This window comes from Triturus cristatus, chromosome 4_1 (genome assembly GCF_964204655.1).
Source record: "Triturus cristatus chromosome 4_1, aTriCri1.1, whole genome shotgun sequence".
NCBI classification, from domain to species: Eukaryota; Metazoa; Chordata; class Amphibia; order Caudata; family Salamandridae; genus Triturus; species Triturus cristatus.
This window is the reverse complement of record NC_140585.1, coordinates 1,122,549,810-1,122,577,332: the sequence shown is the minus strand read 5'-3', so window position 1 is coordinate 1,122,577,332 and position 27,523 is coordinate 1,122,549,810. Positions and strand designations below refer to the sequence as shown.

Genomic DNA, 27,523 nt, shown 5'->3' with positions numbered 1-27,523 from the left:
TCTTTTGTTTTCTTTGGGGGAGTAGGGTGGGGGCATTTTCATGCCTATTCTGGGCAGCCCTCACCCCGGGCCTATAAAAAAAAGAAACCCTGGCGTCTGGGGTGCTTTCTGCCCCCCCACCCCCCAGGAGGCACAGATTAGGGGCTATTGCCCCATCTGCCCCCCAGGGGGGCAGGAATACTGGAATTTTGTGGGGGTTAGAGGTGGTGGCATTGGCATGTCCATCTTGGGGAACCTCCACCCCTAAATTCATCGGAGGAAAAAACCCTTGTGTCTAGTTGGCAGAGGGGGCAGAAAGACTGGATTTACCCAAAATATTATTGGGGGAGCAAAGGCCCATGCCCCAGGGGCCGCTCCCCCCTCCCTCCCTCCCTGGCTTCTAGTGTGTGGATCCCTACTTTGAGATCACCCGCCTGGGGCTGGCTGTGGTAGGACCCAAAATCCACAGGTAGGCACATTCCTAAAAAGGTCAGTGCCTAGTGGTCTTTCTGGCGCCCTGGGGAGGTGGGGAATCGGGGGCTATTGCCCCGATATGCCACCGAGGGGGGCAGAAAGACTGTGGCTATTCTTTTAGGGGGGTGGGGGCATTGAGATGCCCATTCTGGGCAGCCGCCAGCCTTACGAATAAAAAAGCTAACATAATCGCTGGTGCATAGTGGGCTCGCGGGGCAGATCAGGTGCTACTGCCCCCATCTACTTCCTTGGGGGGTGGGGGGGGCAGAAAGTATTTTGTTTTCTTTGGGGGGTAGGGTGGGGCCAGTCTGGGCAGACCCCAACCCCGGGCCTATAAAAAAAAATAAACCCTGGCGTCTGGGGTGCATTCTGACCCCCCACCCCCCAGGTGGCGCAGATTAGGGGCTAGTGCCCCCCCAGGGGGGGACAGGAAGCCTGGAATTTTGTGGTGGGTAGGGGTGGTGGCATTGGCATTGTCATGTCCATCTTGGGGAACCTCCACCCCTAAATTAATCGGGGGAAAAAAACCCTGGTGCCTAGTAGGCTTTCTGCCCCCCACGGGGGCGGCAGATTGGGGGCTGCTTCCCCAGCTGCCCCCCAGGGTGGGCATAATAACTAATTTTGCGGGGGTGGGGGCATTGGCATGCTCATATTGGGCAAGCCCCACCCCTAATTTGAATTTGAAAAAAAATCCCTGGTTTCTAGTGGGCTTTCTACCCCCTGGGGGGCAGATTTGGGGCTACTTCCCCATGGGGGCAGAAAGACTGTACCTTTGAAGCGGGGTGGGGGCATTGGCATGCCCATATTGGACAGCCCCCACCTCTAATTTACTTTAAAAACAAATCGCTGGTTTCTAGTGGACTTTCTGCCCCCCAGAGGGGGCAGAAAGACTGAATTTACCCTAGGGGCCGCTCCCACCTCACTGGTTTCTAGTGGGTGGATCCCTGCTTGGGAATCGCACTCCTGGGGCGATCCCCAAACAGGGATCCACTAGGGACGGGTACCATTAGAAAGGGGAGAGTATCCCCTTTTCAATGATACCTCTCCTGTCTTTTTACATGCTCGGGGGGCTGAGATAGCCCCCTGAGCCCATAGAAAATGAACCTCAAGGGTAATTTCAGTTTCTGTTTCACTGAAATGGCGTCAGCGCAACGTGCGCACTGATCGTCATTTCAGGGAAACCATCTACACAGCCTCGGGAGCTGGGGAAGCTCTTCCCCAGCTCCCAAGGCTGTTGGGGGAGAAAGAAATCCCTCTGTTGCCCGCACCAGAGGGGTTTCTAGTTCCTTGTGATCGGACGGCCGGGGGCTGTCCTACGCATATGAGCACTGGTGCGTTGGACGCTCCGAAGGGGTTAAGATTGCGCTGTATGTATCAAGTGACAGCAACCTACCGCTGGGGTCAGCGCGTCTGCTCTGGCATCCTGATTGAATACTCGATGCAGCAGGAACTGGCGCGCAGGCACCGGATGCCCCTAACAACCCGGAAGAAGAATTAGAGTGTTTCCGGTCCGAAACTCCCTCCGCGCAATCTGCACAAGCCGCGGCGGAACAGGGTAGGACCAGAACTCCAAGGGTGCTGCCGAGATGCCTACTAGAAGACTAGTTCTAGTAAAGCGCTGCAAGTTTAAAATCTATGTTGACTTTTAAAAACTTTCTAAAATGAAAAGCGTAAAATGCGCCAGGTTTATACAAGAGAATATTTTAAGAATGCGCTATATGTATTAAGTGGCGGCAACCTACTGCTGGTGTAGGAGGGATGCAGCAAAGTTCACCATTAGGCGTGGCTTAGACATGATTGACTCACTGGGCCCAGCGGTTTTGTCGCCTGGGACCTTACTGCACCACGCCTGGCTGAGAACATCTGGCTTCTTGGGTGATGTCCAGGCTAATCTCAGGGACGTTTCGTTTTGCCTTTTTGGAGAGAAAGCAAGCTCGGCCTTGGAGCGCTTCAAGGGATCTCATCCTTCGACCAGATCCTTGGGCCTCTCGGTCTATCCTCGTGGCTAGTCTAGCTTTCGCTCCTTTTGTGGCAATGGATGGGGTTTTCAATCTTTGTCAGCCATATCCCAGCCACCGTCCTGTGTGGATGCGGTTCATGCCGACCTCGGAATGGTAGCCAGAAGTCTCCTACCACCCAGCCCTCATCAGCTACAGCCTCCAAGCATTCCTAGTTTGGTTCTGGAAGCCTATGTTACTCAAGTCGGAGGGTGAATTCAACACAGTCTTCTCCGCTGAAGGTCCAGAACATTGGACAAACGGTTCTTGCAGATGATTCAGGAAAGCTATTGTCAACTCAACAACGGCTTGCAGAGGATCATCAATCATTACTCCAAGAGGAAGTTACAGCTCTCCTGGCCATAGGAGCTATAGAAAGGGTTCTGATTCCAGAAGTAGACAATGGTTACTACTTCCGCTACTTTCTGATACGGAAAAAGAACAGACGGTTGCAGCCCATTTTTGACCTTCGGACTGTCAATTTCTTCCTCAAAAAGGAGATATTCAAGATGCTCCCATTGGCTCAGGTCTTGAAAACCCTAGAGCAAGGAGACTGGCTGGTAGCGCTGGACTTGCATAGTGCATATTTTCACATCCCCATACTGCCTGCCCACATGCGTTAACTGCGGTTTAAGGTAGGCCACGAGTACTTTCAATTCACCTTTCTTCCATTTGGCCTTACCAGCACCCCAAAGGTGTTCACCAAGGTGATGGCGGTGGTCGCAGCTTATCTTTGAAGATGTAGTAAAGTAGGATCTGTTTTCATGATTACCCCCACTATTTGCTTGGCGTCAGTATGTTTTCGATTAGTCTGACTTGGATTCTGCTAATCAGAACCCCAGCCACTGAGCTTTCTCCTTAAATTGATCATGGTAAGTACTTCTGAATATCTACTGGTGTACCCTTCTTACTCCCTAGTATATGGTACTGAGGTACCCAGGGCATTGGTACACCAGGGTCTCCCATGGGCTGCAGCATGTATTGGTCCACCCATAGGAGTCCACTTAAAACTGTGACTGCAGGCCTGCCATTGCGGGTCTGTGTGTGTTGATGCTTGCACCTCTCACAACAGTATAATATCTGGGGTCACTACACTTAAAACCTATAAGTCACCCCTAGGGCAGGCTCTTCAGTCCTGAAGGCAGGGTGCTTAGTTATTAGAGTGAGGGTACCCCGGCATGAGCAAAACACTCCTACAACCCCCGCAGCCGATTCTCTAGGCTTTGTAAGTGCTGTCAGCCATTTTAATACCTACAGTGGACATCAGTCTTTACTAACTATATAGTGGCTACACCAAACCCGGTCATGTTTGGTATCAAAAATGTTGGAATCATACCCCAACACCGATTCCAGTATTGGAAGTATGATCCAATGTACTGGGGGCCTCCCTTTGGGGTACCTCCTGTACTACCGTCGAATGCCTTTCAGGTTCTGACAGCAAGCTAGTGCTGTTGGCGACTACAGAAACGATTCTGCCCTCCTGCTGCTGAACCTAGCTCGAGCAGGGGAAGGTAGAACAATGGGTTTCCTGTCGCAGGGAGGTGTGACCTCCTCCCAGACAGGACTTTGTTTATTGGGCTGGGTTGGGGGTGCTTGCCAGAGCCACCAGACTGCTTTGAAGGGCACATTTGGTGTGCCCTCCTTGCATACACCAGTTTGAGCCAGTTCAGGGAGCCCATGGCTCCCGCTCTGGCGCGAAACTGGACAAAGGACATGGGAGCATCCTTCCCACTGTCTAACCCCTCCTTTGGGACAGACTCCTGAGTCGTCCAACCCTTTCCCTGGGGTACTTAATGGCTTACATGTGGGTGGTTCCTAAGATTTGCCATGGGACAAGACTCTTGGAGTGAAGCAGTCACTCCCCTGCATCTGCAGTCACAGCAACAAAATGGACCAGTCTGCTGCTTTTTTTTTTATAACATTTTTATTGGTTTTGCCAAGTACACATATAGAGTAGCAGATGTATCAACAGCACCATATTGCACTTTTTCAAAGATAAAGTACATTGAGTTTCATTCACAATTTTAACACTTCTCTGAGTTCGTTCTGTCGTAGTGTTAGATCCACCATTGGGGATGTACATAAATTCCCCCGATACCTGTTCCATGCTTTCCATTTCTTATCCCACTTCTTGGGGCACCCTCGAATTATGAACACTTCCTTTTCAGCAATCGTGCATCTGTCTAGCTCCTGTACCCATACTCGTATAGAGGGTGCATCTGTGGTCCCCCAGTGGCGTGCTATTTCCCGTTTGACCAAGGTGAAGCCCAGCGTTGCCGTCTGCTGCTCGATCTCCGTGAAGTCCGTAGCCTCCCATATGTTGAGTAGGCCCATCTGAGGCGTGAGGGCCAGCGTTTTCCCCAGCGCGGTTTGGAGCTTAGTTGTGGCCCCCTCCCATATCGATTTGATCGCAGGGCAGTCCCATATCATAAGATAGAAAGTCGCCTCATGCTGGCAACCCCTAAGAAAAAGTGCATCTCCCCTAGCCCCTATCTTTGCGAGGACGACCCCCGTCATATAGGACCTATGAAGGATCCTGAGTTGGATCAGCCGGTATCGAAGGGTGATCGCCGCCCTCCTAGGAGACATCAGTGCCTCCCTCCAGTCCTCTTCCTCTATGGGTCCTATGTCTCGTTGCCACTTCTCTCTAAGTGTCTCAAATGTATCAGGGAGATTGTTGCATAGCTTTTTATACGTCAGGGAGATGGCCCTCATGTCCATCTAATAGCCTATTCTCTAGAGGCGACGAATCCGGTATGTCCTGCAGGTTAGTAAATGCTGTCAGAAGGGCATGCCGAATCTGGAGGTAGCGAAATATCTCTCCTTGCGCCATGTGATACGGTCCCGCCAGTTCCTCAAAGCTAAGAATGGAACCTTTTTTGATCAAGTCTCCGACCTTTGAGATTCCGATCAGGTCCCATTTGTCAAATCCCGGTTGAACACATAGGGTACCAAGTCTCTGAGTCTGCCATAATGGTGTCGCCTTTGTGAGGGTGTTTGCCCACCCTAATTGGGAGTTCGCTCGGCGCCAGATGTCTATTGTATGAGACATGGGGCCGATAATTTTGTGCTTTTTGACTTTAGAGTAAAGCGCACCTAAGTACCCTGCTCGACCCGTTTGATATTTTCTAGCACAAATGCCGGGTCCTCAGGTGGTCGATACACCCAGTGATTTACCACCACAAGCTGCAAGGCCCAATAATATAGCTTCAGAGCCGGCAAGGCTATGCCTCCATCATACCATCCCTTGGTATGCTTTTTCAGCGATACCCGGGGGGCCCCGCCATCCCACAGCAACGTACTAACCTCGCTCTCCACCGCTGCAAAATAGGCATCTGGAACTCTGTTCGGGCAGTTCTGGAGTATGTATAAAAACCGCGGGAGAGCAAGCATCTTAAAGAGGGCGGCCCGGCCAACCAGGGAGAGCGGCAGGGTCCTCCAGTGCTCAACATCGGATCGCAGTCGGGTCAGTGGGGGGCCAGATTATGACTGTGGAACAGGACCGGATTAGCCGTAACGTACACCCCCAGATAACGAAAACCATCTCCGGCCACCTCCAGCCTGCAGTCAGCCGGGAGGGGGGGGGGACCTGCCCACGGAGCATATACAGTATTGACTTGTTCCAGTTAATGGCATAACCGGTGTATTTTCCAAAGTTAGTGAAGATATCCAACACAGCCCAGATGGACCTATAGGGGGAGGCAAGATAGAGTAGGATATCGTCTGCATACAGTGATATTTTATCCTCCTGGTCCAGTGTCCATTTCAACCCCCTTACCATTACATCCCGCCGTATCCACGCCGCCAGTGGCTCAAGCATAAGGGATAATATCAGTGGCGACAGTGGGCAACCCTGCCGGGTACCCCTTCGTAACCCAAAGGCCCGGGATGTGTGATTATTGACCCGTATTTGACCCTGTATATCCTCATAGAGTAGCTGCACCCACTTCAAAAACTTAGGACCAAATCCGAATCGCGCTAGTACCTCAAATAGCTATGGCCATTCTATAGAGTCAAAAGCCATGGAGGCGTCCAATGATAGGATCGCCGCGTCTTCCTCTAAGTAGTTTCGTCGAGCCAGCACGTAATGGAGACGACGGATATTTAGTGTTGTGTTCCTTCCTGGCATAAAGCCGGACTGGTCCGAGTGGACCAGGGAAGAGATGACCGTACCCAACCTTGTGGCCAGTGCTTTCGCCAATATCTTAGCTTCCACACTAATCAGGGAAATTGGTCTATACGACCCACATTGGTCCCCAGGCTTTCCGGGTTTGCAGATTACTACTATGGTAGCTAAACGTTGATCAGGTGGAAGCCGACCAGTGACGTAACTTTCGTTGTACATGGCCCGAAGGTGTGGGGCTATCTGAGTGCTCGTCACTTTTAGAAACTCAATAGGGGAGCCGTTAGGTCCAGTCGCTTTGCCTGAACGGATTTGGGCGATGGCCTTCTGGAGTTCTTCATCAGTGAGGTCTCTATCAAGGGTGTCTCTCCCTTGTTGAGAAAGGGTGGGCAGGTCGCTAACGGCGAGGAGCCGACTGGAATCCTCTGCCGTGTATGTGGTAGGTGGAGAATAGACCTTCTCGAAATATTTTACAAACGCTTCTGCTATGTCTTCGGGGTGTGTAACCGTCTCGCCGCTAGGCCCTGCTAGACTCTGCACCCACCTATCCCCCTGATCCCTTTTCTCCAACCACGCTAATGTCTTTCCCGCCTTGTCCCCCAACTCGTATAATCTGTGCTGCATATTTAGGTGTTTGGTCAACATATGCTCCCTCGTCTTTAGTTTGTACTCCTCGCGTTTGAGTGTGAGGCGATGCAATGTATCGTCTACGGGATTGGTGGCATATTCAGCTTCCCAGTGTTGAAGCTCGGCCTCTAACTAGAGTATCGTTTTGCGTTTATTGCGTATATAGCCCGTTTTTAGTGCCAAGGCCCGCCCTTTCAATACCACCTTGAATGCCTCCCAGATGGTAAGGGCCGAGCCTACCAACCCTACGTAATCGTCGAAGTAGTTTTGGGTATGCGTGCGCAGGTCTTCTTTAATATCAGTTATTTTTAACAACCAAGGGTCTATCACAATCGTTGTCATAGGCTGTCGTTCCCAGTGTGTGTATTCGATCCACACCGGGGAGTGATCTGAGATGCCTCTCGGCAGAACCCTAGGCTGTGTGAAACCCCCTAGTGTAGCTGCATAGGTCAAGAAGTAATCAATTCGAGATGAACTCTTGTGTGCATTTGAGTAATAGGTAAACTGCGGTGTTGCTAGGTGTTTCTCGCGTCCAATATCTATGAGGCCCATAGCATTTGTAAATTCTGTCATGAGCCCATTTGGTTTGACCCCGGGTCTCTGTGGGTGTCTGTCGGTTGTGTCGTCGAGTGTGAGGTTGTAATCCCCGCCCAAGATCAGGGTGCCCACCGGGAGGTCGGTCAATATCTTTCCCAAGTCTGTTAGGGCTTCTCTACCTAGTGCCGGTGGTAGGTATAACGAGATTATATTCAATGCTCTCCCCTCCCACTGAGCCTCCACCACAGCAAATCTACCTCGAGGGTCAGCCCATATCCTGTGTACAATCAGGGCCAAGTTTTTCTTGATTAGAACACCCGTTCCTCGGGAGCCCGTGGTGTATTCTGCGTGCACTAAGAGTTTATATCCCCATCGTGTAAGAGCTTGGCTTTTATTCCCAACTAAGTGTGTCTCTTGTAATAACACCACGTCTGGAGATTGGCGTTTTAGATATTGCTGCACTATTCCTCGCTTTATTTTGTCCCCCATCCCATTTACGTTCCAGGTAAGAATGGAAAGCGACACATCCCTGTCACCCCCAATCATCGAAAATATGTATAAGCAGTATATTGCGGATCATCAGCAGTGCATGTAACATGATTGGTATCGGTTGCCTTGACACTGACATACTTCTGCGCTCATTCTCGACTGAGCGGTGGAAGGGAGTCAGCACGTACCCTGTTGGTCAAGCCAGCGACAGCCCTCCAACCACAGCGGCTGCCCATGTGTAGGTATGTCACCCCCTTTGCTGCAGGGGTCTAGCTGGTAGGTACTGCATAGCTGCCAATTCCCCTGCCCAGAACTATCTATACTCAAAAACTTTTTCTTTTGCAAATCAACAAATCCAAAACCTTGCAAACTCCCTCCTTGTTCCATCTCCCCCCTACCCTCCCCCTCCCTGCCCCCTTGCCATGCCATGGTCCCTCTTGTAGGACCCCCATCAGATTCAGTATTCGCTTTGGGAAGGACCACATACTGCATACCCGCACTTGCATATTGATCACAATTTGGCTGGTCCACAAAAAACAATAAAAACCATAACAAGCCCAAAATGAAGAGCAACCCCCCTCCACCCCCCCCTCCCTGCTTCCCTGCCAGATGGACCCCCAACTATCCGCCACCCCAACTCAGCAGAGTGCTTCATTCCCAATAACAGTACTTGCGTGTGGGGGGGAGAAGTCCGCTGAGTGTCGCCGTCCATCCCCTCCTCAATCACAGGTTAACAACAAGCATACGCTACAGCCCATCCTTCAGTGTTGTACTTTTGTCTTTTTGCCTACCACCATCGGATGGGAGGAGCACGTTATTTACATCGCGGACATGTAGCCTCTGCCCTCCTCATACATGGCAAAGCCGTACATCCTGTCTCTACACTGATGTGTTCCAACTACATAACTTCTATGCGTTTCAATCCTTGTTCGTCAATTGCCTTGCACGGCCATCCTCATGTTCCTTTCCGTGGTCACTGGAGTCCTCATCGGTTATGTGCTGCTGTTTTCGTCTCTCCGTCTGTCCGGATCCTTCCACTCACCTCCATCCCTCGAGCCAGTCGTGGGCTTCCTCCGGGCTCTCAAAAAAACAGGTTTTTCCATCCGCCACTACACGCAGTTTCGCCGGAAACAACATGGAGTATGGTAATTCCCTGCGTCTGAGTTCTTTCTTTATCTCAACAAAACTCCTGCGACGTTTAGTCACTGCCGCCGTGTAGACCGGGAAAAAGGACACCACTGAGTTTTGGATGCGCAGCGGTGGAGCCACCCTTGCCGTTTGTAGTATTGCATCTCTGTCCCGGAAATTGAAAATACGGGCCAGGACTGGTCTAGGGGGAGCCCCTGGTTTGGGCCTACCCCCCGGCACTCTATGTGCCCTCTCCACAGAAAAGAAGTTCGATAGCCCACGGGGCTGAAGTCTGTGTTTTATGGGATCCTCAATGTATAGATCCATGGCTGGATTCCCTTCACTTTCGGGAATACCCGTAATTCGGACGTTATTGCGCCGTGAGCGCCCTTCTTGGTCGTCCAGCTTCTCTGCCATAAGTCTGTTTTCTGCTTCTCAGTGACTGACCCTCTGAAGTAGCGCGGTGGTGTCCTTTGTTAAGGATTTTGTCACTTGTTCAACCTCCGTGACCCTGGCCGACATCTTCTGAAAATCCGCCCTCAGGAAGGAGACATCAGTCGAAATGGATCCAACTGTCGATTGTACTTTATCAAGAGCCGCCATAATATCCTCCAGTGTCACTTTCACCACTCCCACCTGACCCGAGTCTTTATCAGGCCCGTCTTTGCGCTCAGACAGGTTGGGAAGGTCTTTTTGGTAGGCATACTTATCCAATTTGCCCTGCGAGTTCGTTCGTGGGCCCCTGCCCCCATTTTCGCCTAAGTCTGTATTGCGCCTAACAGTAATCGCCGCCGCGTGCCGCGGGAGCACCCTCCGCGCGCGGCCTGCCGGGTTTCCCGCCGCGCTGATATCTGGAATTTAGTGGGGCAGTGGACAGTTTAAGCGCCGCCAATACATATGAATCTAAGCATCACCTGATACTGCTCCCACGTTTACTCCGGACCTCCGTCCCATGCACTGTTGCCACAGACCTCCTCAACAGATCCAGCCGGGTCCCCTGGGCGATGTTCGCATTTCGTGCAGGCACCCCCCCACTTCAGCAATGGCCGGGCTAAGTGTCGCTCTTTGTCTTCCGCCACATACCTTATCAGGGGTATTGCAGTTCGTTACCCAGTGAAGGCCCTCAGTGTACGTCTGTCCCGTGCTGCAGCCGCCCAGCCAAGCCAGGCTTCACGGCTCAGACCGCACCCGCCTCAGTGCGCGCTCCAGGAGGTCTCCGCCTCCGCACACGGCCTCCGCTTCAGGGCGATCCCTCCGCCGTTTTCTGCCTCGGGCCCTGCGTTTCACCCCACGGGGTCCAAAGTGGCCGTTCAGGCCCCCTCCGAGTGCGGGAGAGGGAGAAGAAGTCCCGGACACAGCCGCTCTCTTCATGTGGATGTCGCTCCCGGCAGCCGCCGTCCACCGAAGCACTCACGTTGCTTCGCGCTGCCCGGTCGCTCCAGCCGCTTTCCGACGGCCGCAGCTGCACTTCAGTCCCCGGCTTCGTTCGCGGGACTAGGCCGCTTCTTTCGTCACGCTTCCTCCGGCGTGCGCGGGACCCATTCCTGTCAGCAAGGAGCGCTATGGATGCCTCACACCTTCGGCTTTCCTAAAATGACCATTGAGGCAGGATAAATGCACGGATTTATGCGGGGAACCGACGCCTCCTTCGGTGCTCCTCTAGGTCGTGGCCATCTTGATCGGCTGCAGGCCACGCCCCCCCTCCCAGTCTGCTGCTTTTGACGTCTCACGGACTTAGTAAGGCCCAGGAACCCAGTGTTGTTTCTGCGACTCCCTCTAGGCCTGACCTGACCTCTTTGCAATTTTGAGAACAGTATTTCTCATCTGAATTGCTGGGACTGAACCCCCTTGCACCACATTGACTTGCCGTTGCCAAGGCTTGTTGGCTCTGCACTCCAGAGAACTTCGGGCTACAAGAGGCTCCAGCCTCCAGGAATTCTTCCTGCAAAGTACATCGTCCTCTGCATCCTCTGCACCTTGGGTGTTCCTTCTTGGTGAACTGCTCGAGGTCCCCTTGAGACTCTGGTGCCTTCAGCTCGTGGGTCCTCTTGATGGTCTTATTCTGCTCCAGTGGGCTCCCCTGCTTGCTCGGGTCTGCTCTGACTCTCCTGCTTGTGGTGAGTCTCTTGGACCTTGCTGGTCCCAATGTTGCTCCTTCTTCTTTCTCACGCTAGTGTCAGCTACCTAGACTTGTTGGTGCCCTGGCCGGACACCGACCCCCTGATCCTCGACTTCCGATGTGGGACAGCTTGTCCACGGCTCCTGGTACTCCTCAGCATTGCTTGGTCCTCACAGCTGCAGCGACAAGGTCACCGTCAACACTTAAGAACCGTCCAACATCGGTGGGCATTGCTCTTCCGTGTCTCCTGGTCACCTCCGAGTGGCATAGACTCTGTCCCCTATGCTTACAGGTTTTCCTCTTCAAGAATCCACCCTTGGATTCCACTGGACTCTTGCACAGACTTCTCTAGTGCCATTTTCTTCAAAGTCCTCCATTGTGGTCTACGGCTGTATCCAATGGCGCTTCACAGCTATGCACCTGGCTTCCCTGGTGTAGGTTTCCTGGTTCCTGGGGTATCCACGGGTGGGGTGACTCTCCAACCTTCTGTCTTCCACAGGGTTTCTTCAGGGTCCACTGGAAAGGGTCCTTCTTGAAAATTGCAATCACGACTTCCCCCTTTTTTTTTTTATATTCTTTTTATTTGCATTTTTAAACAACAGAAAACAATACAATCCACTGCTGTGTACATATAACATGTTATGGACGAGACTGCCGCCCACCACTTCACCGCTAGTAATACTATAGATATGCTCCCTCACAAAGTGTTCGAACCCCATGCGCTTGACCCAACCATACGCCCACCCCCTCCCGCCGTACTGTCTCCCGACCCATCTATGTAGTCCAGCGTGCCCTACATGCCATCCGACCCGCATCCGTCCCCCAGCAATAGCAGGGAATTAACTTGAAAATTACAGTCCTTGAAGCGTTGTCTGCGCCAACCAGTGAGTAAAGGGTTCCCAGATATCCTTTGGCCTGGAACGCATCGGCATCATCTCCCAATATAGCGCTAGCTGCGACTGGCAATAAACTACGCTTCGCACCCAGTCCCTGATATTAGGCGCTGTAGCCACCCCCCAGTGCATCGCAACTTGGCGTTTGGCTAGTAGGATAAGCATCGCTGGCAACTTCCGGTGTTTGGGCTTGACCATAGGCAATATACCTAGCAGAGTAGCCTGCGGGGTGCATGGGATCTGCAGACCAGTGATCGTTCCTACTATGTTTAACACTTTGACCCAGAATGCCGCCAGCGGGGGACAGTCCCACGCCATATGTATGAAGGTCGCCCCGCCTGTGCGACACCGCCAGCAAGCATCGGAATCTCTCAGTCCCATGCGGTGGAGCCGGTGAGGGGTACGATATATCATATGAATATATTTAAAGTGTATCAGGCGAAGTCGGTAATTAGGGGATAGGACCCCCAGGAGCCTGCAGCATAGATCCCAGTGTTCATCAGAAATGTCGGAACCCAATTCCGCAGACCACAGCTCACGGGCCGCCGGGATCACTACAGGATGGCTAGCTTGCATACGTTGGTACAATCTGGATATAAGCTTGCGCCCTGATTCCACCGCCAGCACGTTCTCCAGGGCTGGTAAATCTGGCGGAGGAGCCGGAAATGTGGGAAACAGTTTATGACCTGTGTGGCGTAACTGGCAGTAAAGTAGCGTGTCTAACAGCGTCGGAGCCTCCTCGCCACACATCTGCTCCAGCGTGATGAAGGAACCCCCCGGGAACAAGTCACCCACTGTGCGAAGGCCGTGCGCCGCAGCCCGCTCGCCAGTGCGCATATTCTGCAGCGGGGCCCACATCGGGTTATGTCGCAGCGGCATCGATCCAGCATACAAGAGGTCCAGTCCAGCCCTGCGTCGCAGCCCATCCCAGGCCCATCTAAGTGCGTGCACCGGGTCTATGTCAGCGCATCGCCGTTTGTGCGGCGCATATAGGGCCACGGCGAGCGGCAACGGTGCCGCTCTATCCGTTTCTATCGCCACATGTGGCTGGAACGGCGTTGGGTGGACCCAGTGGTGTAAAAACTGTGCCTGCGCGCAGTAGGCGTAGAGCGGGAAATCCGGCGCCGCCAGGCCTCCCTGTCGCTGCGGGAGAGTGAGGGTCTCCCACGCCACCCTCGGCTGCCTACCGCCCCACGCCAGCTCCACCATCTGCGAGCGCAATTGGCGCAAAAAACTAGCAGTCAGGGGCAGCGGAATGTTCCCGAAGAGATATAAGAACTTCGGCAGGATGACCATCTTGGCCACCGCAATCCTGCCCGCCAGCGAAAGGGGCAAATGCTTCCAGCGGCCGACCCGCTCCTCGACCCAGCCCAGTGCACGCCTATAATTCTCCGACCATATTTGCTGCATATCAGTGCTGATCCAGACCCCCAAGTATCGCACCGGTCCGTCCGCCCATTTCAGCGGGCAATTCGGGGAAAAGCGAGTCGTCCCGGCCGTCAAAGGTAGAATAACCGACTTCTCCCAATTTATGGTTACACCTGATAGCAATCCATACTCTATCAATTCTCCTGTCATGGGCGAAAGGTTTTCCCGCGGGTCGGTTACATACAGGGTAATATCATCCGCGTACAGAGACACGGTCAGTGCCCTCGACGAAAAGCCTATGCCCCGGTTTGCGTGGTGCTGTCGGATGCGAGCCGCCAGGGGCTCTGTGGCGATGGCAAATAGCAGGGGCGATAAGGGGCAGCCCTGTCTCGTACCCCTCCCGATGGCAAAGGGTGCAGAGACTAGCCCGTTAACCCGTACCCGGGCAGTGATGTTGATATACAACAAGCGAATATAGCCAATGAATGCCTCGCTCATACCCATTCGCTGCAGCAAGGGAAACAGGAATCCCCACTCCAGGGAGTCGAACGCTTTTGTTGCGTCCAACAGCACCGCTACGGCTTGTACATGCGGGGCTAAGTAGTGCAGCACCCCAAATAGAGTTCGAAGATTGTGAGACGTAGAGCGGCCCGGCACAAAGCCCGATTGGTCAGGCCGTATCATGAGCGGCAGTACCGGTTGCAACCGCAATGCCAGCATTTTCGCGAAAATCTTAGCATCCGTATTAATTAAGGACAGCGGCCTATAGGAATCGCAGTGTTGCACGTCTTTATCCGGTTTTAAGAGGGCGATAATGACCGCCTCTCTCATCGATTCAGGGAGCACACCCGCTTCAACGGCCTCAGTATATACTGCCAGTAGCTTGGGGGCCAGCAGATCCGCATATTCCTTATAGAATTGTGCCGGTAACCCGTCCGGCCCCGGCGCCTTCCCGGCCGCCAGTGCGCCTATCGCCTCTTTAACGTCGTCTATCTCAAAGGGGCGATCAAAGTACCCCTTTTGGTGTGCATTGAACCAAATGAGCTGGATCGTATCAAAGTATCCCGACAGCTCCGACAGCGGCGGCGCACCCCGGGTGCGGTACAATTCTTTATAAAAGGTCCTAAACGTATCTAGAATTGTTGGAGGAGTATACGCATGCCCGCCCTCCGGTGTCGCCACTGAGGAGATGAAGGGGGATGGCCGCTGCGAACGCAGCAGAAGAGCTAGCGTCTTGCCCGGTCGGTCCCCCTCGCCATATCTGCGGGCCACCGCCTGTTTAGTCAGAAACTTAAGCTCCCTATCGGCTTCAGCCTGGTATTCCGTGAGCTTGGTGCGTGTTTCCGCCAGAGTTGACGCCGATAGGTCCGAGCAGTACTGCACCTCCAGAGCATGCAGGCTGTCTTCCAGCCGCTTCAGCGTTCCCCTGATGGTCTTCAGCACCGCAGCCTGTCCCGCGATGCAGTGACCTCGTATTACCACCTTGAAAGCGTCCCACAGGGTGCCTTCCGACGTAACAGAGCCAGTGTTCTGTTCAAAATATTCCGTAACGCGTTGGTATATATCTTCCCGAAACACCGGATCGGTCAGGGCCTGCGCTGGTAAGCGCCACGCGAAGGGCGTCACATATGGCTGTGGCACGCGTAGCATCAGTTCCACTGGCGAGTGGTCAGAAAGGGTGCGCGCCCTGTGCGCGACGTCCGACACCCATGCATGTACCTGTGGGGTTAAAAGCCAAAAATCCAACCTGGACCAAGCTCCCCTGTGTGGGGTGAAGCAGGTGCCCTCCCGCAGCTCGGGGTGCAGAACGCGCCACGAATCTAATAGCTGATAGTCCGTCATTAGGCCACGGAGGAGGTCAGCCACATGCGGGTGATGCACGCGGGCCGCTCCCTCCCTGTCTAGTTCCTGCGAGAGTACCGCGTTGAAGTCACCGCCCCACATGCATGCGCCCTCTCCCAGCGACTGTGTCTTGTGCCAGACGTGTCGGAAGAAATCAGGGTCGTCCGAGTTTGGGCCATAAATGTTGACTAGTGTCATTGGCATGTGAAAAAGCTTCCCCTGCAATATTATGTAGCGCCCCTCAGTGTCGGCATGCACCCGATATGTTTGCCAGGGTAGGCCTCGTCGTATTAAAATGGCCACTCCCCGGGAGTAGCTGGAGTAGCCAGACGTGTGTATTTCCCCCCATCTAGCATGTCGAAGCCTCACCCCGGCTACTTGGGGCAAATGCGTTTCCTGAAGGAAACAGATGTCAACTTGGTGTCGTGTCAGATATGCATGGGTCAATCTGATCTTGCGATGGTCATTCAGACCACGAATATTCCAAGTAAAACAACGCAGCGCGGTCAGGTATGTGTGCGGTGGTGTTTCCTACGCAGCAATGGGTTCAGTAGCGGCAGCGCGCATGTGGTCCGCAGGAAGAGCTCTCGCTCTGAATTTCGTAACAACAAGAAGAACATGGCAGCGGTCAGCGGCAGGGCCACATCATCCTGTAGTATTACATACAAATAGTGCAGTGGAAGAAAACCAAACAACATTAACCAAATCCCCTCACCACCCACACCAACCCCCCAATCAGGTTGAGACACTCGCCCCCCCCCCACCCCACCCAACAACTATATTGCATCAGTGAAATTACGGGATTCATCCCTGTGAGGGCGTGGGTCACCGGCATACTCCCCTGTCCAAAAGGCGACAGGGTGGCCGAACATTACCGCCCATTAACATATACACTATCTGCCTGCGGCGGGGTAAGCCAAACACCGATCCCCTCACCAGTTCTCAGTCAATGTACAAGAGTAGTCCCCGAACCTCGTATCCCTTGACCTCTCCGTTCCCCACGGCAGCCACGGCACTCTATAAGTTCAGAGCCTCCGTAATAGAGCAACAAGTGATACGGTACAACCAAGCTGTCCGGCGTCTCTATACGTTCCAGTTCAACGAGTACATAAAATGTAGGCCTAGTTACTCAACGTCACTAAGCTGGTCGTGCGGCGGTGTCCCCTGCCCGGAACGTTTGTCTCTCAGCGTCCGCTCCGCCTGCCTCGCAAATTTGAGTGCTTCCGTCGCAGCCGTGAAGACCATCGATTTCCCCCCGTGGTGGACCCTTAACTTAGCAGGATATAACATCGCATATTTTGTCCCCACTTTCTGGAAGATCCGCTTCGCCGGGAGGAATTCACGCCTGGCGGCCTGCACAGCCTGAGTGAAGTCGGGAAACAGTGATATTGCCATGTTTTGGAATGTTAGCTCACCTCTTTCACGTGCCAGCCGTAGGATCGTGTCTCTGTCTCGATAGTTGAGGATCCTGGCAAGGATCGGGCGCGGCGGCGCCCCCAGCACCGGCCGCGGCCCCAGAGTGCGATGTGCCCTTTCAACCAGGAACATGGCCGACAGGGCCTCACCAAACAGGTCGCGGAACATCCCTTCAACGAAGTGCTCCATAGTGCCAATGTTTGTGGATTCCGCAATACCAATAATTCTCACGTTATTTCTGCGAGAGCGGGCTTCCAAATCTTCGTTGCGACTTTTTATCACCTCCAGGACCTTGTCCATGCGCAGCAGCTGCTCCCGGGTATCACCGCTACTCTCTTCACAGTCGGCAACCCGCGCCTCTACCGCCGCCAGTCGTTCCTCGTGTTGATCCACCTTGTGCGATATTCCGTCCAGTCGCCTGGCCATGGAGTCCAACTTGCCGTCTATCTCCTTTAGGCAGCCCTTCAACTCCCGAAACATGCTCTTGACATCCTCGGCGTCCTGCGTCGGCTCCAGCTGCGTTTCAGGGACCACCGTCTGGGACGCTGGGACAGTTTCAGTGTCCTGACCCATGTGCTTCCCAAACTGGAGCTTCCTCTGCTTAGCATCCGTCTTACCCATGGCGCAGCAAAGGGGTCACACCATCAGAGTCTCAGCGGGAGGGTGGGTAGGAAAAATGGGCCCAACAGAGTATGCACAGGCCTTCGAGTCCGGACAAAGTCACGGGCCCACCATGCCCAATCTGCTCCCTCCCAGGCCTGCAGCTCTCACCACGTGCGGGTCCGAGGCCGGGACAGGCCCTCCAAATGGGCACACCGCTAGTGACCAGCAGTTGGGGCGGCCGTACAGCGGGCACACACTCCGCAGTCCCCGGATCCTCCGTAGTTCGATAGTTATGCACCGGGCGGAGGCTGAAGGAAGGCGCACTCCACCACCCGGGTCACCGTCGAGGGTAGCAGGATTGGCGTCGCTCTCGCAGCCCCAGGGTCGTCCCGTCAGTGCTCACGTAGATTGTCAGGAGGCGGGGAGATCGCCGTAGATTAGGGCCCCCCCGGGCCGTCCGGGGCGCCAGGGACAGCAGGATCCGTCCCCCCTCCGGCAGCCGCGGCCTTCGCACGTCGTGTTCTGGCCCGCGACACGGGACTTGCGTAGCTGGGATCCCCGGCCGGGAGTCAGGAGAGCCACCGCCTGGGCTTCAAGGGAGCACCGCTCCGGATCGCCGCCACCGATTTCGGTCCGGATTGCAGGGATCGATGCCTCTACGTCCGGGCACCCTCCGCCACAGCTTTGTCGGGACAGGATGTCGGCGTAAAACGGATGAACTGACGGATTTAGGCGTTCGGCCGGCAAAGCCCCGTTACACGGCAGCCATCTTGCAGCTCGGCTCGGCCACGCCCCCCACGACTTCCCCCTTAATGTCTATCGGGCACGCAGCTTTGTTTCCAATCTGCTCATGACTTGGGTGGTTCTTGGTGTCCCCAGTTTCTCTCAGTCTCTCGGTCCAAGTCCCGACTTTGTTCGCAGTTCGCATTCTACTTTTTTAGTATATGGTTTGGTCTCCCCCTGGAGACCACTGTGTTTTTTGCTACTTACTATATTTACAATTCAAGTATTGTTGTGTATTTGTGTTGATATCTCTGGGTAGGAGATATATCAATGTGTTAGTGAGTGTTGGGTAATATATCTGATCAATATAGCTACCCCACGGGAGTAGCTTAAGTAGCTAGATACATGCCCCCCCCCCATCTGCTATAGGACAATCTCTTCTTAGCATTGTCATTCAGGTGGGTTTCATATGTCCGACTTGTGCCTGGCAAGATACGTCTGTACCAGTCACACCTTCCGTGATCGTTAAGACCACGGACGTTCCAGGTGATAGAGTTTAGTTTGGACAGTGTAGAACAGCGCACCTCAGTGCCATGCTTAACTCAGGATCCCAATTACATGGTGTACACGCACTAGATCCCACTCTTATCCTGTAATGTGGTGTATGCCTGTGAAATGCCTCAATTTGATCCCATGGTCGTGGTGTGCTACTCAACTTGGCAATTTTGACCGACAGATCTGAAGTGTAATGAAATAGCCAACACAAAACATAAACAACCCCTTCCCACACCCCTCCCACACCAACCCCCCAATCAGGTTGTGCATCCCTCAGAACCCCTCCCACTTCATATTTTGACCAATAGAACATAGAATCAGTGGGAATCATCCCGTGGGGGCATGGCGTTGCCGGCACACCGCCCCATCAACATGACGACCGGGTGGCCGAGCGTTGTACCTGCTTAACAGAACAGTTCAAAGCAAAAACAAATTGAAACACCAGGCAGTGTGTGACTCTGTGAACCCCACACTCATTCATACCAGTTCATTCTCCTGACAGTTCTCAGTCTTGTCGCTCAGCTGGCTACTTGGGGATCCTGCAGCCTCCGCGGCCTTGTTTTGTTGCTGCCTTGCCATCTGCTTAGCATACTTCATCGCCGCGTTGGCTTCGGTGAATATCAGAGGTTTGCCACCCATTTGCACTCTCAGCTTCGCCGGGTACAGCATTGCATATTTTGTGCCAGCTCGTTGGAATAGCCTCTTGGCAGGGGTGAATTCTCGTCGCGCTGCCTGTACCGCTTGGATGAAATCTGGATAAAATGCAATGCTGTTCCCTTGGTGTCTCAGATCTCCTTTCTCCCTAGCCAGTCTTAAGATGGTATCTCTATCCCTGTAGTTGAGTAAGCGGGCTAGGATTGTTCTGGGTTGAGCAGCGGTGTGGGGGGATGGGGGGGGGGGGGGGGGTGGTCTTATTTATTTATTTTTATTTATTGAGTTCTATTTAGCGCTGACTAGACCCGGAGCTATCAGAGTGCTTTCCATGAAGATTAAACAATACAACAGCATTAAATCAGTTACAGTTACATTCGTTACTAGTGCATTGATGACATAGAAAAATTAAAAACTGATGGAGTAAGGAAGGAAAAAGGGGGAACAGTAGAGGGGATTGGGAGAATATCAGGAGGCAGAAGAAAGGGCATGGGGTGAAGAACAGTAGGGGACAGTAGAGGCAGTGGCGGGGGAAAGGAGCCTCATGGTGATCATGCCCCTAGAAGCGGGGGAAGGAAGGGAACATAATGGGGAGACGAGGAAAAACAGTGTCCGATGTCCAGCTGGGTAGGTGCCGGCCGAGAGGGTGAATCCCAGGGCCCAACTTGTATATAGCTGTGTATGATAGATCCACCGGGTCTCAGCCAAAGGTTAAGCAAGCTCTGTGGTAAGTCCAAACAGTTGAAGATTCAGCCCAGGAGGCAACGTCTTAGTTCCATTGAAAGTAGTGTAGGAGACAGCTGGAAGTCCATAGGGAGGAGAACAGCAGTGGAGAAAAAAGATGAGATCTATGTCCGAAGTCCGGCTGAGTAGGTGACGGCTCTAGCGGTGAGCCGTAGCCAATCTCCCCTATAGCTGTCGATGCAGCTCCACCGGGATAGAATGGAGATCATGAAGTGTCCAAAGGTCTCGAGTCCAGAAACGGGAGAATGAAGGGAACAAGGATGGTAGGATAGGATATGGTACTTGACTGCTATCATAAAGTCAGGCAAGTTAAGTCGGTTGATCCCTGTGATTCTGCGGCTGGGTTTGCCACCAGATCTGTGTTTCTTTAACTCTGCTATGCCTTTGAAGGTTAAGGTAGGACCTCCGATCTCAGGGATAGCCAAGGTGGAGACATCGGGGACGGAGAGATCCAGAACCCGTAAAAAGTATAAATAAATCTTGAATGCCCCCAAATACGAGTGTTATTTCCTGTCAACAGGGGCCCCAGAGATCAGAAGGTACCTTCAGTGCTACACTCACCCACACTTGCAGTCCTTCATTCAGGCCCACAGTTCACTGGCAGCATCTTCAGTGCACTATTCTCCAGCGTTTTTGGGCTTATGGTAGACAGTCTGCAACCTCCAGGTCCGCCCCCCGCCCGCAGTACACCCGGCCACCAGCCTATGACATGGGGGGGGGGGGGGGGGGGGTGCTGAACTGAATTAAAAAGTAGGCCGTCAGGGTGTAGGATGGCCGATTACTCCCAGCGTGCACACACGGCTGTAACGAAGAGTGCAAGTTGGGAGAAGGGGGGAGAAGTCCAGCGCCGCCCCCACTCACCTCCACATCACAGGGTCCAGGCCAGGAGCGCTCCGATGGCGGCCACGTACAACAGAGCCCACCCGGTGCGGCGCCGCTGCTGCAGATGACGACATGCCCTCCCGAGCCTACGATGAATCGGCTGGGACGAGGCAAGAGCTAGAGTGATTTTCAAGCCGGGGAGAGGTCAAAATCCGCCTGCAGACCTCTTCCGTGCACCGGGGTCTCGTACTATGATGCCGGGTAGCGTCGTGGCTGGAACTCCACCTCCTGCTGGCTCACGATTACGGGGCCAAGAACCCGGGCTGGGGCTGTCGAAATTTCCCCCCGGACAAACCGGATGACTCCTGGATGCAAAGGGCTCCCAGTTGGCAGGTACAGCTGGCTCAACGGATACATTTGACGGATCTAGGCGAGAGATTACTCAGTTGGTAGTCGGAGCCTTAAACAAGTGCGGCCATCTTAGGTGCTGGCTAGCCACCAGCGTGCGGTGTGCTCGCTCTACCAGGAACATCGGCGATAGGTCAGGCCCAAATAGATCTTTCAGGAGGTCCTCCACAAATTTTTCCATGTTTGCAATATTTGTTGACTCAGGTACCCCCGTTATTCGAGCGTTGTTTCTGCGGGACCTCGCTTCAAGGTCTTCGTTGTGGGCCTTGATAACATCCAACACTTTATCCATTCGGAGTAGGTGCTCCTGTGTCTCCATCGATCGTCCGAGTCCGAGACTCTGGTCTCCAGGGTATCAATTCTGGCTTCATGTTTGTCCACTTTTTGTGTGACATGATCCATCCGCTGCGCCAGAGTCCAGTTTTGCGTCTATGGCTCTGAGACTTACTTTCACCTCCCGGAACATGCTTTTGATATCGTCCTCTTGTTCCGGTTCCATCTGCGTTTCTGGCACCACTGTGATCGGTGTTGAGTTGACGTCCTGCAGTCTGGAAAAGCGTTTCTCGAAAGGGATTTTGGCTTGCCTGTTGTCCGCTTTCCCCATTATCATCTTTCTTCTATATCGCCTGTCTGCAGCGTGTATCGTCAATAGGCCCAGGCTCTCCAGGTCTATAGGCCCCAATGTCCTCTATGGATGGTATCGGTTGTCTCAGGGGAGAGTCGCTATGCCCGTGGAGCCGCTGGGTGCCGCCAGAGGAGTGCTCTGCCGCCAAATTCTGGCTGTCCTGCACCTCGTGGTTGATGTACACCCTGATTGAGCGCCACAGTTCACTTTGTCTCCCAAATCTGTGCAAGCTATGGGAGAATTTCTGCCCAGTTATAGAGACTGTTTGGTCGCTGGTGTCCTCCTAGTTATAACGGATATGTGCCCTTTGGACTGCCCTCGCTAGCAGCGCGCTAAATCCTGTGCCAAGACATGAGTCGTCTGTTTTCTCGCTTGACCGCTTCACTGTATGGCATCAAATTCGTGGTCCGTTCCCGGTAGCCACGTCCGTTTGCAATTGGCACTGATCTTCTCAGGCGCAGGCATCTGGTGCTCGTTGCTGTAACCCACCGGGCCCCCGCGGGGTTTCCAGGTTGGCCCACGGCTCCTTTGGCATTTACATCAGCTCGGATTCGCATGGCAGCTGGATTGTGTGCACGCTGCTCACGCGCGTCTTCTCGCACCCCTGCAGGCTCCGCAGCCCTCACGACGAATACCCAGACTCACGGATAGGCACCGCAGTGAGCGCTCATTCATCCGGCTGCCTTCAGCTGGATCCACAGTCAGCTCCGGATTTCTGCCGGTCTGCCGACTGCTGTCACCAGACTACACCTGCGCGCTCACCACCCGGCACAGCCGAGGGCTCCCTGCTGTATCTCACCGGGCCCCCGCTGGGTTGGAAAGCCGGTACGCGGATCCTTTAGCGATCGCACCAACTCAGATTATCGTGGCAGACGGAGTATGTGCACACTGCCGACGCTCGTTGTCGCGCACCGCTGTATGCCTCCGCATCTCTCCCAATGACCACCAGGACTGTTCAGACATGCACAGCAGTAGGCGCTCACTCACCTGGCTGGCATCAGTTAGATCCACCGTCCGCTCCAGATGGCTGCTGGTCCACCGGCAGCCGATAGCAGGCTACACCTGCGCTCTCGCCACTCGGTACAGTCAGTAGTGGCCGCCAGCTTCGCTCGATCCGGTGAGTACCATGTTGGTCCTTCGTCTGGCAGTCGGCGCCATCTTGACCGCCTCAGGCCGGGACCTCAACCGGCAGCGCCGCTTCAGTTTTCTCCCGCTACAGTGAGCGAGCCGCTGTTAGAATTCCCTCTAAACGCACCGCTGCTGTTTCCGCAACATCCTGGCTACTTTTGGGCTGAAAATTTGTGGTTAAGCATCAGATAATTTACGGATATTGCGCTAGGCCGGCAGAGCCACCCTAATAAACAGCCATCTTGCAGCTCGGCTTGGCCACAACCCCTTGGCAAAGCAAGTTAGTGACCTTCAAGCTTTGAGTGTAAATCCACCTTTCACCACTTTCTTTTAAGATGGTGTTGAGAACCAGGGCTCCCTTCCTGTCAAAAGTGGCCACTCTCTTCAATTTGGGTCAGTCTATCACACTTTCCACATTTTATTCTCCTCCCCATCCAACCAAAGAGAAGGTAAGACTTTATCATTTGGACCTCAAAAGAGCTGTCAGTTTCTACCTGGAAAGGACACAGGAATGCAGACTGGAGGACCTGCTGTTTGTAGGGTACATTTGAAAAATGAAGGGAAAGGCAGTGCTCAACAGGACTCTATCGAGGTATCAAATCTGCCACAGCATGGCTCACAAGGAGCCTCCTGAAGGTATTTATTTTCATTCTACTAGAGCTAAATATTCTACTTCAGCCTTGGCTAGCAGGGTCCCTGTGGCAGATAATTATAAGGTAGCTTCTTGGGCCTCCCTTAACACTTTTGCAAAACATTATTGTTTGGATTCCAAAGTGAGGAGAGACAGTCACTTTGATTGTTCTTTTTTTCAGGGTTTTTTAGTATAAACAGATACGCACCCATCTCTGGGTGTGGGACTGCTTGGGAACCCCATTCAAAAGGTAAGGTATCCGTAGGTAGTGTGGCTATCCAAAGAACCAGTTACCTTCTGTTATGCTTTTTTTGTGGACACAGTATCGATCTGCGGATTCCTCAATGACCCACCCTCCTTCCTGTCGCATGACTGTATATACCAAAAGAAGCCTTTTTGGTGTTCTTAGTAGTTTTGTGTTAAAGTTTTTATTTAATACTTATCATAATAATTTAAATATAAAACTGCACTGAAGTTTATTCAAGTCACAAGGCTGTGTGACTCGTCCTTTTGGTGATACTGCGCATCAACTCCATTGTAAGATTATTCTTACCGTCAATGGGTTCGGATGTACTCTCTCGCACTCTGGTTCTTGATCATCTGTAACTCCATTTAGTTCGCCAGTAGATCCCTTAACTCAACAGTATTGTCCCCATCATGTAGCCACTTTTGCTTTCTGAGCAAAATAATTTTGCACTGCGGGTCCTTCAACTCACCCCAACAGCCTACGGGCCACACCCGGCTGGGTCCTTTCATATCAAACAGCTGTAACCGAAAAATTAGCTGCTGATGGAAGAATTCACTCAGTTCCACTTATTTCCAAACTGCCATTTGAAATACCCTTACACAGACCAACACTCGTTCTGTAACTTATGCCTCTCACCCAACCATTGGGAAGATACCTGTGAGGCTTGCAGGTCATTCCAGTCTAAGAAAACCCTTTGGGACCGACGTGAGTGACACCTATAAATGCAGTGCAGGCACTCAGACAACACACCTGACACCTTCGGCCAGCCGGACGAGGAACAGAAAGAAGCCTCTGCTGCCGAGGAGTAAGTCTAGAAAAGGGGAGTGATTCAAGTCAGGTAAATCAGAGGTTGGAATCAAAAACTATCATCAATATACATAAAATACCTCTGACACCATCAATCGATTTTCCATTCTGCCACAATGGTTTTCTCAATTAACTTTGGGCTACCATTTATTTATGGATTCATTCGTTATTTAACTTCGGTAAAAAAAGAGGTTACCATCACATAACATTTTAGGACATATGACCCCTTCTTTTTGAATACATGAAATACTTTAAACAAAAATACATAACACGTAGACAATATTTACATCACTAACATACAAATGACCTAACACTTTGAGACAAATATTCATACAAAAGAATATGTTCCTGGCTCATTGCTAACATGAGCAAATCCTACTAGATTATAGTTTTAATTGGGAATTTATTTTCTTCAGTCCTCAATTGAAATCACTATATAGGTCCTGGAGAGGTCAGAGATTTGTTTACAAACTCTAGTTGAGAGCGTCCACTGTTCTGCTCGTATGTGCCTTAGTATGGAGCAATGTCATTAGATTTGGTTACTCTGAACCTCTCTTAATAAAGAGCCAACGCGTTTCGACCTTCAATAAATGGGACCAAGCGCAATGTTTCAAACGAAGGTCTTCGTCAGGGCGTAGAGTACCGTGAAGCTCCTGTATTCCTTTATGTGGTGTTTAATTCGTAGCGATAGTCATCAACTCTCGAAGAGGTGGATTGAGTATTATCCACTGTAGGTTCCTCTAGGGAAACAGATTATTTTCTAGCAGACCTATGTGATTAGCTCGGTGTTGTTCAGGTTAGCCAAGACTAACAACCTCTAGTGGTGCCGGCACCTCCATTTAATAAAAACCCAGTAGGTGTGTGTCATTCAGCTCCTTGGTAACCCAGTTTTACAGGTGTATTTGTGCTTTAAAAACGAGGAAGTGGGTATTACGACCTACAGTGCACAGTACTCGTATTACAGGTGATGCTTTGCGTTCTTCGTATGCTCAGTTATACTATTGTGACCAGCGTGTGAGTTCCCAGTACCTGTTTTTTTATATCTCTGAGTCCGTAGCGTTTCTCTCCTCTGGAAAACGCCTCCCGGTCCGCGATCTCGTCAGTGCTTCGCCTTTCCGTCCTTAGCGTCTCTTACTCCGGGGTGTTTATCTCTTCTATGTTTCGCCTCCCGGTCCGTAATGGCGGTGGCTTCACACCATTCATTCCTCTACCTCGGTTGAATCCAAACTGATTCTTCCGCGTTTGTACACGCTTCTCCGGCCTTAACCGGAAGTGTTTGTCTGCATTTGTAAATGCCTGACTTCCTGTGGCTTCGTTGTCATGGTGATGTCTTCTGGCGTTCTCTGCCGCTAATGGGCTTTCATTTATGTCTTTGAATTGTGCTGGAGCTATCTAAGGCTGGGTTCTAAATTCATATCCGGTAGCTGGCGGTGTTCTGCTGGTGCACTTATGTTCATTAGGTCTTTAAAGCATCTCCCTTTTGTGCCGTGGGGAATTTTGATAGATCTTTCATATATCGTATTCTTTACAATGAATAGTAAAGAGATGCTGTCTGCGCTGTTAGAAAAAATTTACTAGTCCAATTCTTACTTCTACCCTGCAGTTTTTTGACGGTATACGGAGTCTCAAGTATAAACGAGAAGGACAGAATGTTCTGGGATCATGTTGTTTATTAATTTATCAGCCACAGTGAGTTATCTTGCTCATTTCGTTAAGTCAATTTTCAATTGAATCCAAATATAGTATGGTTTTTGCCTCAAATCTAGACAGCAGTATGTCTATATTATTACCGGTAATGTGTTTTAATATTGTCCATTTAATATCGATTGGGCCATGATTTCTTTCAATGCAATGTAGAACCATGGGCGTCTTTGAAGTCTTACATCTTATGCGGGAACGGTGTTGATTTATATGTTTCTTTATGGGCTGAGTGGTCTTGCCTACATATACTTTCGGACATGGACAGGTTACGCAATAGATGACATTTTGTGTATTGCAATTTGTGAAATCTTCATGTTTTATCGATTTGTTCCCATACGTGAATATTGTTCCCTCAATCGTGCTGTCACATGACATACAGTTGCCATATCTCCTATGCCCTTTTATGGGAGGTAGAGACAGTATTGTGCAGATAGATTGGACACTCTTCTTTTTAGCAGTATTGGCTCGTACTAGCCAATCTCTTATACTCCTGTATTTCTTTTTAGAGCAAAGATGGGGGTGTTTTTGAATGGTTCAAGTGACTTTACTGTATTCCAGTTTCTTCTCACAATTTTTTTCAGTTCATTAGTACAGCCAGAGAACGTAGTGATGCACACCAATGGCCCTTGGAGTGTACCATGCTCGCTTCATTGCTCTTTTCAGTAATTTTCGAGGATTGTTACGTTCTACTAGTTTTTCTACGAGTTCTTTAGCGTTATTGAAATAGTTCTCCTTCTTAGTACAATTGCACCTTGTTCTTAAGAATTGGCTGTACGGTAAATTCTCCCGTAGGTTCCTTTGGTGAAAGCTTGAGAAATGCAAAAGTGTGTTTCTGTCAGTTTTTTTCGTATACAAGGTGGTGTCCCTCTTCGTGTTTTATCAATAA

At 52.0% G+C, this 27,523-nt stretch overlaps 1 protein-coding gene and 1 long non-coding RNA gene across 5 annotated transcripts in view; one reads left to right on the top strand and one right to left on the bottom strand.

Moving 5' to 3' along the window:
* LOC146856128 (uncharacterized) overlaps window positions 1-26,165 on the bottom strand; it is a 49,648-nt gene extending 23,483 nt beyond the window's left edge. Inside the window, exon 1 of the long non-coding RNA XR_014981434.1 lies at window positions 25,966-26,165. This is a non-coding gene — a long non-coding RNA (uncharacterized LOC146856128). The remainder of the gene's footprint in view (window positions 1-25,965) is intronic.
* The window catches only part of KMT2E (lysine methyltransferase 2E (inactive)), a 2,077,373-nt gene that overhangs the window by 1,781,025 nt on the left and 268,825 nt on the right, over window positions 1-27,523 (top strand). The window lies entirely within an intron of this gene.